Raw genomic sequence first — 12,922 nt, 5'->3', positions numbered from 1 at the left:
AGCAAGCCGGGCCGAAGATGGCTGAAATGCCAGAAACCGGTCCCCGGTAGCTTGTTTCATTCCCAGTTAAAGAATTGGCTTGGTAGTTTGGTTTGCCCTGTTCCCAAGATACACTGGGCCAGGGACAGACTAATGTGCATATAGCCAGGTTCTGAGCTGGGATGGTGCAGTGAGCTAAAAAACGGTGTCGGTTAAGCCCTGATCTCTTGACTGGGTGAGAGTATTCTGCTTAATTCAGAAACTCTGTCCATCACCACCCACCTGTTGTTTAATTATATTGTCCACCATAAGCGCGGAAGGGTATACTCAGACATGAGTTCCTTGCTCATTGCACCATCTGGATTCAAGCAAGCCGGGCCGAAGACGACTGAAATGCCAGAAACCGGTCCCCGGTAGCTTGTTTCCTTCCCAGTTAAAGAATTGGCTTGGTAGTTTGGTTTGCCCTGTTCACATGATACACTGGGCCAGGGACAGACTAGTTTGCATATAGCCAGGTTCTGAGCTGGGATGGTGTAGTGAGCTAAAAAAGGTGTTGGATTAAGCCTGGATCTCTTGACTGGGTGAGAGTATTCTGCTTAATTCAGAAACTCTGTCCATCACCACCCACCTGTTGTTTAATTATATTGTCCACCATAAGCGTGGAAGGGTATACTCAGACGTGAGTCCCTTGCTCATTGCACCATCTGGATTCAAGCAAGCCGGGCCAAAGATGGCTGAAATGCCAGAAACCGGTCCCCGGTAGCTTGTTTCCTTCCCAGTTAAAGAATTGGCTTGGTAGTTTGGTTTGCCCTGTTCCTATGATACACTGGGCCAGGGACAGACTAATTTGCATATAGCCAGGTTCTGAGCTGGGATGGTGCAGTGAGCTAAAAAACGGTGTTGGAATAAGCCCTGATCTCTTGACTGGGTGAGAGTATTCTGCTTAATTCAGAAACTCTGTCCATCACCACCCCCTGTTGTTTAATTATATTGTCCACCATAAGCTTGAAAGGGTATACTCAGACGTGAGTCCCTTGCTCATTGCACCATCTGGATTCAAGCAAGCCGGGCCGAAGACGGCTGAAATGCCAGAAACCGGTCCCCGGTAGCTAGTTTCCTTCCCAGTTAAAGAATTGGCTTGGTAGTTTGGTTTGCCCTGTTCCCATGATACACTGGGCCAGGGACAGACTAATTTGCATATAGCCAGGTTCTGAGCTGGGATGGTGCAGTGAGCTAAAAAACGGTGTTGGATTAAGCCCTGATCTCTTGACTGGGTGAGAGTATTCTGCTTAATTCAGAAACTCTGTCCATCACCACCCCCTGTTGTTTAATTATATTGTCCACCATAAGCGTGGAAGGGTATACTCAGACGTGAGTCCCTTGCTCATTGCACCATCTGGATTCAAGCAAGCCTGACCGAAGACGGCTGAAATGCCAGAAACCGGTCCCCGGTAGCTTGTTTCATTCCCAGTTAAAGAATTGGCTTGGTAGTTTGGTTTGCCCTGTTCCCATGATACACTGGGCCAGGGACAGACTAATTTGCATATAGCCAGGTTCTGAGCTGGGATGGTGCAGTGAGCTAAAAAACGGTGTTGGATTAAGCCCTGATCTCTTGACTGGGTGAGAGTATTCTGCTTAATTCAGAAACTCTGTCCATCACCACCCCCTGTTGTTTAATTATATTGTCCACCATAAGCGTGGAAGGGTATACTCAGACGTGAGTCCCTTGCTCATTGTACCATCTGGATTCAAGCAAGCCGGGCCGAAAACGGCTGAAATGCCGGAAACCGATCCCCGGTAGCTTGTTTCCTTCCCAGTTAAAGAATTGGCTTGGTAGTTTGGTTTGCCCTGTTCCCATGATACACTGGGCCAGGGACAGACTAATTTGCATATAGCTAGGTTCTGAGCTGGGATGGTGCAGTGAGCTAAAAAACGGTGTCGGTTAAGCCCTGATCTCTTGACTGGGTGAGAGTATTCTGCTTAATTCAGAAACTCTGTCCATCACCACCCACCTGTTGTTTGATTATATTGTCCACCATAAGCGTGGAAGGGTATACTTAGACATGAGTTCCTTGCTCATTGCACCATCTGGATTCAAGCAAGCCGGGCCGAAGACGACTGAAATGCCAGAAACCGGTCCCCGGTAGCTTGTTTCCTTCCCAGTTAAAGAATTGGCTTGGTAGTTTGGTTTGCCCTGTTCCCATGATACACTGGGCCAGGGACAGACTAGTTTGCATATAGCCAGGTTCTGAGCTGGGATGGTGCAGTGAGCTAAAAAAGGTGTTGGATTAAGCCCGGATCTCTTGACTGGGTGAGAGTATTCTGCTTAATTCAGAAACTCTGTCCATCACCACCCACCTGTTGTTTAATTATATTGTCCACCATAAGCGTGGAAGGGTATACTCAGACGTGAGTCCCTTGCTCATTGCACCATCTGGATTCAAGCAAGCCGGGCCGAAGACGGCTGAAATGCCAGAAACCGGTCCCCGGTAGCTTGTTTCCTTCCCAGTTAAAGAATTGGCTTGGTAGTTTGGTTTGCCCTGTTCCCATGATACACTGGGCCAGGGACAGACTAATTTGCATATAGCCAGGTTCTGAGCTGGGATGGTGCAGTGAGCTAAAAAACGGTGTTGGATTAAGCCCTGATCTCTTGACTGGGTGAGAGTATTCTGCTTAATTCAGAAACTCTGTCCATCACCACCCCCTGTTGTTTAATTATATTGTCCACCATAAGCGTGGAAGGGTATACTCAGACATGAATCCCTTGCTCATTGCACCATCTGGATTCAAGCAAGCCGGGCCGAAGACGGCTGAAATGCCAGAAACCGGTCCCCGGTAGCTTGTTTCCTTCCCAGTTAAAGAATTGGCTTGGTAGTTTGGTTTGCCCCGTTCCCATGATACACTGGGCCAGGGACAGACTAATTTGCATATAGCCAGGTTCTGAGCTGGGATGGTGCAGTGAGCTAAAAAACGGTGTTGGATTAAGCCCTGATCTCTTGACTGGGTGAGAGTATTCTGCTTAATTCAGAAACTCTGTCCATCACCACCCCCTGTTGTTTAATTATATTGTCCACCATAAGCGTTGAAGGGTATACTCAGACGTGAGTCCCTTGCTCATTGCACCATCTGGATTCAAGCAAGCCCGGCCGAAGACGGCTGAAATGCCAGAAACCGGTCCCCGGTAGCTTGTTTCCTTCCCAGTTAAAGAATTGGCTTGGTAGTTTGGTTTGCCCTGTTCCCATGATACGCTGGGCCAGGGACAGACTAATTTGCATATAGCCAGGTTCTGAGCTGGGATGGTGCAGTGAGCTAAAAAACGGTGTTGGATTACGCCCTGATCTCTTGACTGGGTGAGAGTATTCTGCTTAATTCAGAAACTCTGTCCATCACCACCCCCTGTTGTTTAATTATATTGTCCACCATAAACGTGAAAGGGTATACTCAGACGTGAGTCCCTTGCTCATTGCACCATCTGGATTCAAGCAAGCCGGGCCGAAGACGGCTGAAATGCCAGAAACCGGTCCCCGGTAGCTTGTTTCCTTCCCAGTTAAAGAATTGGCTTGGTAGTTTGGTTTGCCCTGTTCCCATGATACACTGGGCCAGGGACAGACTAATTTGCATATAGCCAGGTTCTGAGCTGGGATGGTGCAGTGAGCTAAAAAACGGTGTTGGATTAAGCCCTGATCTCTTGACTGGGTGAGAGTATTCTGCTTAATTCAGAAACTCTGTCCATCACCACCCCCTGTTGTTTAATTATATTGTCCACCATAAGCGTGGAAGGGTATACTCAGACGTGAGTCCCTTGCTCATTGCACCATCTGGATTCAAGCAAGCCGGGCCGAAGATGGCTGAAATGCCAGAAACCGGTCCCCGGTAGCTTGTTTCATTCCCAGTTAAAGAATTGGCTTGGTAGTTTGGTTTGCCCTGTTCCCAAGATACACTGGGCCAGGGACAGACTAATGTGCATATAGCCAGGTTCTGAGCTGGGATGGTGCAGTGAGCTAAAAAACGGTGTCGGTTAAGCCCTGATCTCTTGACTGGGTGAGAGTATTCTGCTTAATTCAGAAACTCTGTCCATCACCACCCACCTGTTGTTTAATTATATTGTCCACCATAAGCGCGGAAGGGTATACTCAGACATGAGTTCCTTGCTCATTGCACCATCTGGATTCAAGCAAGCCGGGCCGAAGACGACTGAAATGCCAGAAACCGGTCCCCGGTAGCTTGTTTCCTTCCCAGTTAAAGAATTGGCTTGGTAGTTTGGTTTGCCCTGTTCCCATGATACACTGGGCCAGGGACAGACTAGTTTGCATATAGCCAGGTTCTGAGCTGGGATGGTGCAGTGAGCTAAAAAAGGTGTTGGATTAAGCCTGGATCTCTTGACTGGGTGAGAGTATTCTGCTTAATTCAGAAACTCTGTCCATCACCACCCACCTGTTGTTTAATTATATTGTCCACCATAAGCGTGGAAGGGTATACTCAGACGTGAGTCCCTTGCTCATTGCACCATCTGGATTCAAGCAAGCCGGGCCGAAGACGGCTGAAATGCCAGAAACCGGTCCCCGGTAGCTTGTTTCCTTCCCAGTTAAAGAATTGGCTTGGTAGTTTGGTTTGCCCTGTTCCCATGATACACTGGGCCAGGGACAGACTAATTTGCATATAGCCAGGTTCTGAGCTGGGATGGTGCAGTGAGCTAAAAAACGGTGTTGGATTAAGCCCTGATCTCTTGACTGGGTGAGAGTATTCTGCTTAATTCAGAAACTCTGTCCATCACCACCCCCTGTTGTTTAATTATATTGTCCACCATAAGCGTGGAAGGGTATACTCAGACGTGAATCCCTTGCTCATTGCACCATCTGGATTCAAGCAAGCCGGGCCAAAGATGGCTGAAATGCCAGAAACCGGTCCCCGGTAGCTTGTTTCCTTCCCAGTTAAAGAATTGGCTTGGTAGTTTGGTTTGCCCTGTTCCTATGATACACTGGGCCAGGGACAGACTAATTTGCATATAGCCAGGTTCTGAGCTGGGATGGTGCAGTGAGCTAAAAAACGGTGTTGGAATAAGCCCTGATCTCTTGACTGGGTGAGAGTATTCTGCTTAATTCAGAAACTCTGTCCATCACCACCCCCTGTTGTTTAATTATATTGTCCACCATAAGCGTTAAAGGGTATACTCAGACGTGAGTCCCTTGCTCATTGCACCATCTGGATTCAAGCAAGCCCGGCCGAAGACGGCTGAAATGCCAGAAACCGGTCCCCGGTAGCTTGTTTCCTTCCCAGTTAAAGAATTGGCTTGGTAGTTTGGTTTGCCCTGTTCCCATGATACGCTGGGCCAGGAACAGACTAATTTGCATATAGCCAGGTTCTGAGCTGGGATGGTGCAGTGAGCTAAAAAACGGTGTTGGATTACGCCCTGATCTCTTGACTGGGTGAGAGTATTCTGCTTAATTCAGAAACTCTGTCCATCACCACCCCCTGTTGTTTAATTATATTGTCCACCATAAGCGTGAAAGGGTATACTCAGATGTGAGTCCCTTGCTCATTGCACCATCTGGATTCAAGCAAGCCGGGCCGAAGACGGCTGAAATGCCAGAAACCGGTCCCCGGTAGCTAGTTTCCTTCCCAGTTAAAGAATTGGCTTGGTAGTTTGGTTTGCCCTGTTCCCATGATACACTGGGCCAGGGACAGACTAATTTGCATATAGCCAGGTTCTGAGCTGGGATGGTGCAGTGAGCTAAAAAACGGTGTTGGATTAAGCCCTGATCTCTTGACTGGGTGAGAGTATTCTGCTTAATTCAGAAACTCTGTCCATCACCACCCCCTGTTGTTTAATTATATTGTCCACCATAAGCGTGGAAGGGTATACTCAGACGTGAGTTCCTTGCTCATTGCACCATCTGGATTCAAGCAAGCCGGGCCGAAGACGGCTGAAATGCCAGAAACCGGTCCCCGGTAGCTTGTTTCATTCCCAGTTAAAGAATTGGCTTGGTAGTTTGGTTTGCCCTGTTCCCATGATACACTGGGCCAGGGACAGACTAATTTGCATATAGCCAGGTTCTGAGCTGGGATGGTGCAGTGAGCTAAAAAACAGTGTTGGATTAAGCCCTGATCTCTTGACTGGGTGAGAGTATTCTGCTTAATTCAGAAACTCTGTCCATCACCACCCCCTGTTGTTTAATTATATTGTCCACCATAAGCGTGGAATGGTATACTCAGACGTGAGTCCCTTGCTCATTGTACCATCTGGATTCAAGCAATCCGGGCCGAAGACGGCTGAAATGCCAGAAACCGGTCCCCGGTAGCTTGTTTCCTTCCCAGTTAAAGAATTGGCTTGGTAGTTTGGTTTGCCCTGTTCCCATGATTCACTGGGCCAGGGACAGACTAATTTGCATATAGCCAGGTTCTGAGCTGGGATGGTGCAGTGAGCTAAAAAACAGTGTCGGTTAAGCCCTGATCTCTTGACTGGGTGGGAGTATTCTGCTTAATTTAGAAACTCTGTCCATCACCACCCACCTGTTGTTTAATTATATTGTCCACCATAAGCGCGGAAGGGTATACTCAGACATGAGTTCCTTGCTCATTGCACCATCTGGATTCAAGCAAGCCGGGCCGAAGACGACTGAAATGCCAGAAACCGGTCCCCGGTAGCTTGTTTCCTTCCCAGTTAAAGAATTGGCTTGGTAGTTTGGTTTGCCCTGTTCCCATGATACACTGGGCCAGGGACAGACTAGTTTGCATATAGCCAGGTTCTGAGCTGGGATGGTGTAGTGAGCTAAAAAAGGTGTTGGATTAAACCCGGATCTCTTGACTGGGTGAGAGTATTCTGCTTAATTCAGAAACTCTGTCCATCACCACCCACCTGTTGTTTAATTATATTGTCCACCATAAGCGTGGAAGGGTATACTCAGACGTGAGTCCCTTGCTCATTGCACCATCTGGATTCAAGCAAGCCGGGCCGAAGACGGCTGAAATGCCAGAAACCGGTCCCCGGTAGCTTGTTTCCTTCCCAGTTAAAGAATTGGCTTGGTAGTTTGGTTTGCCCTGTTCCCATGATACACTGGGCCAGGGACAGACTAATTTGCATATAGCCAGGTTCTGAGCTGGGATGGTGCAGTGAGCTAAAAAACGGTGTGGATTAAGCCCTGATCTCTTGACTGGGTGAGAGTATTCTGCTTAATTCAGAAACTCTGTCCATCACCACCCCCTGTTGTTTAATTATATTGTCCACCATAAGCGTGGAAGGGTATACTCAGACGTGAATCCCTTGCTCATTGCACCATCTGGATTCAAGCAAGCCGGGCCGAAGACGGCTGAAATGCCAGAAACCGGTCCCCGGTAGCTTGTTTCCTTCCCAGTTAAAGAATTGGCTTGGTAGTTTGGTTTGCCCTGTTCCCATGATACACTGGGCCAGGGACAGACTAGTTTGCATATAGCCAGGTTCTGAGCTGGGATGGTGCAGTGAGCTAAAAAAGGTGTTGGATTAAGCCCGGATCTCTTGACTGGGTGAGAGTATTCTGCTTAATTCAGAAACTCTGTCCATCACCACCCACCTGTTGTTTAATTATATTGTCCACCATAAGCGTGGAAGGGTATACTCAGACGTGAGTCCCTTGCTCATTGCACCATCTGGATTCAAGCAAGCCGGGCCGAAGACGGCTGAAATGCCAGAAACCGGTCCCCGGTACTTTTTTCCTTCCCAGTTAAAGAATTGGCTTGGTAGTTTGGTTTGCCCTGTTCCCATGATACACTGGGCCAGGGACAGACTAATTTGCATATAGCCAGGTTCTGAGCTGGGATGGTGCAGTGAGCTAAAAAACGGTGTTGGATTAAGCCCTGATCTCTTGACTGGGTGAGAGTATTCTGCTTAATTCAGAAACTCTGTCCATCACCACCCCCTGTTGTTTAATTATATTGTCCACCATAAGCATGGAAGGGTATACTCAGACGTGAATCCCTTGCTCATTGCACCATCTGGATTCAAGCAAGCCGGGCCGAAGACGGCTGAAATGCCAGAAACCGGTCCCCGGTAGCTTGTTTCCTTCCCAGTTAGAGATTGGCTTGGTAGTTTGGTTTGCCCTGTTCCCATGATACACTGGGCCAGGGACAGACTAATTTGCATATAGCCAGGTTCTGAGCTGGGATGGTGCAGTGAGCTAAAAAACGGTGTTGGATTAAGCCCTGATCTCTTGACTGGGTGAGAGTAGTCTGCTTAATTCAGAAACTCTGTCCATCACCACCCCCTGTTGTTTAATTATATTGTCCACCATAAGCGTTGAAGGGTATACTCAGACGTGAGTCCCTTGCTCATTGCACCATCTGGATTCAAGCAAGCCCGGCCGAAGACGGCTGAAATGCCAGAAACCGGTCCCCGGTAGCTTGTTTCCTTCCCAGTTAAAGAATTGGCTTGGTAGTTTGGTTTGCCCTGTTCCCATGATACGCTGGGCCAGGAACAGACTAATTTGCATATAGCCAGGTTCTGAGCTGGGATGGTGCAGTGAGCTAAAAAACGGTGTTGGATTACGCCCTGATCTCTTGACTGGGTTAGAGTATTCTGCTTAATTCAGAAACTCTGTCTATCACCACCCCCTGTTGTTTAATTATATTGTCTACCATAAGCGTGAAAGGGTATACTCAGACGTGAGTCCCTTGCTCATTGCACCATCTGGATTCAAGCAAGCCGGGCCGAAGACGGCTGAAATGCCAGAAACCGGTCCCCGGTAGCTTGTTTCCTTCCCAGTTAAAGAATTGGCTTGGTAGTTTGGTTTGCCCTGTTCCCATGATACACTGGGCCAGGGACAGACTAATTTGCATATAGCCAAGTTCTGAGCTGGGATGGTGCAGTGAGCTAAAAAACGGTGTTGGATTAAGCCCTGATCTCTTGACTGGGTGAGAGTATTCTGCTTAATTCAGAAACTCTGTCCATCACCACCCCCTGATGTTTAATTATATTGTCCACCATAAGCGTGGAAGGGTATACTCAGACGTGAGTCCCTTGCTCATTGCACCATCTGGATTCAAGCAAGCCGGGCCGAAGACGGCTGAAATGCCAGAAACCGTTCCCCGGTAGCTTGTTTCATTCCCAGTTAAAGAATTGGCTTGGTAGTTTGGTTTGCCCTGTTCCCATGATACACTGGGCCAGGGACAGACTAATTTGCATATAGCCAGGTTCTGAGCTGGGATGGTGCAGTGAGCTAAAAAACGGTGTTGGATTAAGCCCTGATCTCTTGACTGGGTGAGAGTATTCTGCTTAATTCAGAAACTCTGTCCATCACCACCCCCTGTTGTTTAATTATATTGTCCACCATAAGCGTGGAAGGGTATACTCAGACGTGAGTCCCTTGCTCATTGTACCATCTGGATTCAAGCAAGCCGGGCCGAAGACGGCTGAAATGCCAGAAACCGGTCCCCAGTAGCTTGTTTCCTTCCCAGTTAAAGAATTGGCTTGGTAGTTTGGTTTGCCCTGTTCCCATGATACACTGGGCCAGGGACAGACTAGTTTGCATATAGCCAGGTTCTGAGCTGGGATGGTGCAGTGAGCTAAAAAAGGTGTTGGATTAAGCCCGGATCTCTTGACTGGGTGAGAGTATTCTGCTTAATTCAGAAACTCTGTCCATCACCACCCACCTGTTGTTTAATTATATTGTCCACCATAAGCGTGGAAGGGTATACTCAGACGTGAGTCCTTTGCTCATTGCACCATCTGGATTCAAGCAAGCCGGGCCGAATACGGATGATATGCCAGAAACCGGTCCCCGGTACTTTTTTCCTTCCCAGTTAAAGAATTGGCTTGGTAGTTTGGTTTGCCCTGTTCCCATGATACACTGGGCCAGGGACAGACTAATTTGCATATAGCCAGGTTCTGAGCTGGGATGGTGCAGTGAGCTAAAAAATGGTGTTGGATTAAGCCCTGATCTCTTGACTGGGTGAGAGTATTCTGCTTAATTCAGAAACTCTGTCCATCACCACCCCCTGTTGTTTAATTATATTGTCCACCATAAGCGTGGAAGGGTATACTCAGACGTGAATCCCTTGCTCATTGCACCATCTGGATTCAAGCAAGCCGGGCCGAAGACGGCTGAAATGCCAGAAACCGGTCCCCGGTAGCTTGTTTCCTTCCCAGTTAGAGATTGGCTTGGTAGTTTGGTTTGCCCTGTTCCCATGATACACTGGGCCAGGGACAGACTAATTTGCATATAGCCAGGTTCTGAGCTGGGATGGTGCAGTGAGCTAAAAAACGGTGTTGGATTAAGCCCTGATCTCTTGACTGGGTGAGAGTATTCTGCTTAATTCAGAAACTCTGTCCATCACCACCCCCTGTTGTTTAATTATATTGTCCACCATAAGCGTTGAAAGGTATACTCAGACGTGAGTCCCTTGCTCATTGCACCATCTGGATTCAAGCAAGCCGGGCCGAAGACGGCTGAAATGCCAGAAACCGGTCCCCGGTAGCTAGTTTCCTTCCCAGTTAAAGAATTGGCTTGGTAGTTTGGTTTGCCCTGTTCCCATGATACACTGGGCCAGGGACAGACTAATTTGCATATAGCCAGGTTCTGAGCTGGGATGGTGCAGTGAGCTAAAAAACGGTGTTGGATTAAGCCCTGATCTCTTGACTGGGTGAGAGTATTCTGCTTAATTCAGAAACTCTGTCCATCACCACCCCCTGTTGTTTAATTATATTGTCCACCATAAGCGTGGAAGGGTATACTCAGACGTGAGTCCCTTGCTCATTGCACCATCTGGATTCAAGCAAGCCTGACCGAAGACGGCTGAAATGCCAGAAACCGGTCCCCGGTAGCTTGTTTCATTCCCAGTTAAAGAATTGGCTTGGTAGTTTGGTTTGCCCTGTTCCCATGATACACTGGGCCAGGGACAGACTAATTTGCATATAGCCAGGTTCTGAGCTGGGATGGTGCAGTGAGCTAAAAAACGGTGTTGGATTAAGCCCTGATCTCTTGACTGGGTGAGAGTATTCTGCTTAATTCAGAAACTCTGTCCATCACCACCCCCTGTTGTTTAATTATATTGTCCACCATAAGCGTGGAAGGGTATACTCAGACGTGAGTCCCTTGCTCATTGTACCATCTGGATTCAAGCAAGCCGGGCCGAAAACGGCTGAAATGCCGGAAACCGATCCAAGGTAGCTTGTTTCCTTCCCAGTTAAAGAATTGGCTTGGTAGTTTGGTTTGCCCTGTTCCCATGATACACTGGGCCAGGGACAGACTAATTTGCATATAGCTAGGTTCTGAGCTGGGATGGTGCAGTGAGCTAAAAAACGGTGTCGGTTAAGCCCTGATCTCTTGACTGGGTGAGAGTATTCTGCTTAATTCAGAAACTCTGTCCATCACCACCCACCTGTTGTTTGATTATATTGTCCACCATAAGCGTGGAAGGGTATACTTAGACATGAGTTCCTTGCTCATTGCACCATCTGGATTCAAGCAAGCCGGGCCGAAGACGACTGAAATGCCAGAAACCGGTCCCCGGTAGCTTGTTTCCTTCCCAGTTAAAGAATTGGCTTGGTAGTTTGGTTTGCCCTGTTCCCATGATACACTGGGCCAGGGACAGACTAGTTTGCATATAGCCAGGTTCTGAGCTGGGATGGTGCAGTGAGCTAAAAAAGGTGTTGGATTAAGCCCGGATCTCTTGACTGGGTGAGAGTATTCTGCTTAATTCAGAAACTCTGTCCATCACCACCCACCTGTTGTTTAATTATATTGTCCACCATAAGCGTGGAAGGGTATACTCAGACGTGAGTCCCTTGCTCATTGCACCATCTGGATTCAAGCAAGCCGGGCCGAAGACGGCTGAAATGCCAGAAACCGGTCCCCGGTAGCTTGTTTCCTTCCCAGTTAAAGAATTGGCTTGGTAGTTTGGTTTGCCCTGTTCCCATGATACACTGGGCCAGGGACAGACTAATTTGCATATAGCCAGGTTCTGAGCTGGGATGGTGCAGTGAGCTAAAAAACGGTGTTGGATTAAGCCCTGATCTCTTGACTGGGTGAGAGTATTCTGCTTAATTCAGAAACTCTGTCCATCACCACCCCCTGTTGTTTAATTATATTGTCCACCATAAGCGTGGAAGGGTATACTCAGACGTGAATCCCTTGCTCATTGCACCATCTGGATTCAAGCAAGCCGGGCCGAAGACGGCTGAAATGCCAGAAACCGGTCCCCGGTAGCTTGTTTCCTTCCCAGTTAAAGAATTGGCTTGGTAGTTTGGTTTGCCCCGTTCCCATGATACACTGGGCCAGGGACAGACTAATTTGCATATAGCCAGGTTCTGAGCTGGGATGGTGCAGTGAGCTAAAAAACGGTGTTGGATTAAGCCCTGATCTCTTGACTGGGTGAGAGTATTCTGCTTAATTCAGAAACTCTGTCCATCACCACCCCCTGTTGTTTAATTATATTGTCCACCATAAGCGTTGAAGGGTATACTCAGACGTGAGTCCCTTGCTCATTGCACCATCTGGATTCAAGCAAGCCCGGCCGAAGACGGCTGAAATGCCAGAAACCGGTCCCCGGTAGCTTGTTTCCTTCCCAGTTAAAGAATTGGCTTGGTAGTTTGGTTTGCCCTGTTCCCATGATACGCTGGGCCAGGGACAGACTAATTTGCATATAGCCAGGTTCTGAGCTGGGATGGTGCAGTGAGCTAAAAAACGGTGTTGGATTACGCCCTGATCTCTTGACTGGGTGAGAGTATTCTGCTTAATTCAGAAACTCTGTCCATCACCACCCCCTGTTGTTTAATTATATTGTCCACCATAAACGTGAAAGGGTATACTCAGACGTGAGTCCCTTGCTCATTGCACCATCTGGATTCAAGCAAGCCGGGCCGAAGACGGCTGAAATGCCAGAAACCGGTCCCCGGTAGCTTGTTTCCTTCCCAGTTAAAGAATTGGCTTGGTAGTTTGGTTTGCCCTGTTCCCATGATACACTGGGCCAGGGA

This window comes from Lissotriton vulgaris, chromosome 1_1 (assembly GCF_964263255.1).
Source record: "Lissotriton vulgaris chromosome 1_1, aLisVul1.2, whole genome shotgun sequence".
NCBI lineage: Eukaryota > Metazoa > Chordata > Amphibia > Caudata > Salamandridae > Lissotriton > Lissotriton vulgaris.
The sequence above is the reverse complement of the archived record's forward strand: the minus strand, read 5'-3'. Positions refer to the sequence as shown.